This window comes from Pristiophorus japonicus, unplaced genomic scaffold (genome assembly GCF_044704955.1).
Source record: "Pristiophorus japonicus isolate sPriJap1 unplaced genomic scaffold, sPriJap1.hap1 HAP1_SCAFFOLD_750, whole genome shotgun sequence".
Lineage (NCBI taxonomy): Eukaryota > Metazoa > Chordata > Chondrichthyes > Pristiophoridae > Pristiophorus > Pristiophorus japonicus.
Window position 1 is genome coordinate 214,871 of NW_027254667.1, and position 3,653 is coordinate 218,523.

Here is a 3,653-nt window from a genome sequence, read left to right on the forward strand (position 1 = left end):
TCTTTCTCGTTCCCATCTCTCCTCTCCCCATCTCTCTCCTCTCCCCCTCTCTATCTCCCCTTCCCTTCTCTCTCTTCCTCCATGTCTCCCCTTCACCCTCTCTCTCTCCTTCCACTCTCTCTCCACTTCCCCTCTCTCTCTCAATCCTCCCCTCTCTTCCACTCCCCTCCCCCTCTCACTCCTTCTACTCTCTCCCTCCCTTCCACACTCTCTCCCTCCCTTCCACACTCTCTCTCCCCTTTCCCCCTCTCACTCCTTTCCCTCCCTCTCTTCCTCTTCCCCCTCCTTCCCCCTCTCTCTCACTCCTTCCTTCTCTGTCTCCCCTTCCCCCTCTCTCTCACTCCTTCCACTCTCTCTTTTCCCTTCCCCTCTCTTTCCTGCTCCTTCCCCTGTCTTTCCCAGAGCTGGTGGCTCCATAGCTCAGGGGTTAGAGCACTGGTCTAGTAAACCAGGGGTTGTGAGTTCAAATCTCACTGGGGCCTCCTCAAGATCAGCCTATTTATTAAATTCACCGTCAATTAACAAGGGCTTTAATTATAAATATTAACCAGCTCTGAGACCGACCCTGGAACAACAGGCTCCCCTCTCCTCCCCTTGTCTCCCTCACACTCTCTCTTCCCCTTCCAAATCTTTCTCTGCCCTCCCCATCACTGTTATGTTCAGAATAAATCCACGGGACCGTATCGTAAGCTGAAACTATTGTGACCTTGGTCTCTTTATTGAGACCCCAGAGTGGGGAAGCAGCATGGTGGATCACCTTATGTACCTGCTTGTCCCAGGGTGCACAAGTGACCCTTAGGCCTCCCACAGGTGTGCCCCCTAGTGGCAAGTCTGACATATTGGTGAGGTTTCGGTGCATACATAACATCACTCCCCCCCCGCCCCCTCCAAAGGCTTATGTACCAGTTATTTGCAAGTTGAGGCGATATGACGCCCTGTGTCCCCGGGTCGATCACCTGATTTGAATTCCTGGCCTGGGTGAGTTGGTCAGAACGTTGCTGCCCGGCCGAGTGCCTGGTGTGATGGGACAGACGTGGCCAGGTCCTTTCACAATGGTGGCCTGCTTATCGATAGTTTGCAGTCTGGTCTGGTCCAAACGCTTTCTGCGTTTGCTCAGTACATGGTTTCACAACCAAACACTCCATTTTCATCACACACACACACACACACTCCATTCCCCTCTTTGTCTCACACAGTGCTCTCGGCCCCATCTGGGGGCCCTGAATATTGTCCACGTCACTTATTCTGATGTGGCGTGGAGGGGGGCCGTACGATCGTGGTGCATTCTCTGCTGATAGCAGACGGAAGGCTCGGTCCTGAGCGACTCTGTCCGGTGACTGCGTAGCAACCCGGGACAGCCGGGGTCTGTAGGGAGTCTACCGCGACACGTGTGGTGCTCGGCTTGGTGATCTGGGCTGCCCGCTGCGGACTATTGTCGCTGACCCTAAGGCCTGGAGAGCCCAGGATGGGCCGATACGGCCCTGAGACTTTCAGTGGTAGCGGGAGGCCGTGTGGTTCCCCCGTGGATCCTGGGACGTAGTACGGAGGTTCCCGCACCACCGACTGTGTGTAGCCTCCCTGCCTTTCTTTGTAACACGTTGCAGGGTTTGCCCCACAGGGGGGGGGGCAATCTGATGGGATGAGCATTACGCCTTTGCGACGGATAAGCTGCAACACTCCCGTCTGGCGGTTCGCCGTGAGCAGGCGGTAATGTGATAACACATCACTTGCTACAAGTACTTTGTCAGATACATATACGACCGATTGTTGTTTGCCCGCTACTTTGGCTTGTTTTAACGTACCCCCGACCCCATATGATAGTACACCATTGGCCGCGAAAGAACGCTCACATGGGTTCCACAGTGCAAACAACTTATTGGAACATAGTGGGGTCCTGGCCTTCTCAGCGGCCCCCCCCTTTACCTTTGCCCCAAACCCAGTGGCCTTCCTCGCTGGCCAACACATGCCTCTGTTCCGTTGCGGCCACATCCCGTGGTCTGGACGTTTCTCTCGACCCGTGGTCTGGACGCTTCTCTCGACTGCCGCCATCTTCCTCCCCAGGGATTCCCGCCTCTGGCGTCGGGAAGACACATTCGGATGGTTTCGGCCGGAGCCCCACTCCGCTTGGTCGACCTGGAGCCTCTTCCGTCGCCGCCAAGAGGTCGTCGGCTTCGGGTGCTGGGTACCCCCGTCTGTAACCGCTGCTCGGTTGATCTTCGCCTCCTGGTGGTCGCGATGAGCGGCCTGTGCCTCGGGGGTCTGCAAATGGATCTGCACTTCGACGCCTGGTTCAGCTGAAGGTGGGGGGCTTGCTCAGCCTTTGAGCAAGGGGAGAGGTTGTTCGCCAGAGAAGGTACACAGAGGTCTTCCCAGTTCCATCGAATCTTCCCCATCCACCTTCTACCAAGCAGCATTGGCCCATCGCCTGAAACAATCCACAGAGGTAAATCGCGCACCGCTCCCTCATGGGATACCCTTATGCCCGCACTACCAATAACTGGTCTCAGTTCCTTGGTGTAGGTGCCCAGCTTTGCCTGAATCGGGATCAGCTTGGGTCATTGTGCTCTGTCGCCCCCCCCACAGCCTCTCGAATGCCTTCTGGCTCATTATTGATTGACTCGCCCCCGTGTCTAGTTCCATGGAGACTGGAGTGCCATTAGGTCCAACTTTTCACATTATCGGAGGGCTTTTGGTGGTGAAGGTGTGTACCCCATGTACTTCCCCTTCAGCCTCAGGTTGAGTTGCCTCTCCTGCTCGTTCAGCGTGACCCTCGCTGGATCGATGGTCCTCTCCTGACTCTGCCACGTGGTGAGTCACAGACCGTTTGCACATTCGCTGGAGGTGCCCCATTGTTCCACGGCCCTTGCACACACAGGGCTTGAATCGACATTGATGGGCTCGATGGCTGACCCCAGCAGGGCCAACATGGTGCTAATGGATACGCATTCACGGCCCACGGCGGACTCTGAGTCACTCGAGGCCTAGGTCTGGCCTCTGTGGTCATGTGGGCCCTGTCCTGTGCCGTTCTGCCTGCTGAATACGTTATTTTATGCACAGTACTTGCCGGTGAGCTTCGAATCTGTTTCGTGTTATCGCTCGTGGATATGAAGGCCTGGGCTGTCGTGATGGCCTTGCTCAGAGAGAAACATAGAAACAGAGAAAATAGGTGCAGGAGTAGGCCATTCGGCCCTTCGAGCCTGCACCACCATTCAATAAGATCATGGCTGATCATTCACCTCAGTACCCCTTTCCTGCTTTCTCTCCATACCCCTTGATCCCTTTAGCCGTAAGGGCCACATCTAACTCCCTCTTGAATATATCCAACGAACTGGCCTCAACAACTCTCTGCGGCAGGGAATTCCACAGGTTAACAACTCTCTGAGTGAAGAAGTTTCTCCTCATCTCGGTCCTAAATGGCTTACCCCTTATCCTTAGAATGTGTCCTCTGGTTCTGGACTTCCCCAACATCGGGAACATTCTTCCCGTCCCGTCAGAATCTTATATGTTTCTGTGAGATCCCCTCTCATCCTTCTAAACTCCAGTGTATAAAGGCCCAGTTGATCCAGTCTCTCCTCATATATCAGTCCAGCCATCCCGGGAATCAGTCTGGTGAACCTTCGCTGCACTCCCTCAATAGCAAGAATGTCCTTCCT

The 3,653-nt window shown here is 55.1% G+C and overlaps 1 non-coding gene across 1 annotated transcript; it reads left to right on the forward strand.

Moving 5' to 3' along the window:
- Window positions 1–409: 409 nt before the first annotated feature.
- On the forward strand, window positions 410–482 carry trnat-agu (transfer RNA threonine (anticodon AGU)). Its single transcript has one exon. It is a non-coding gene; the product is annotated as a tRNA-Thr (tRNA).
- The last annotated feature ends 3,171 nt before the right edge of the window (window positions 483–3,653 follow it).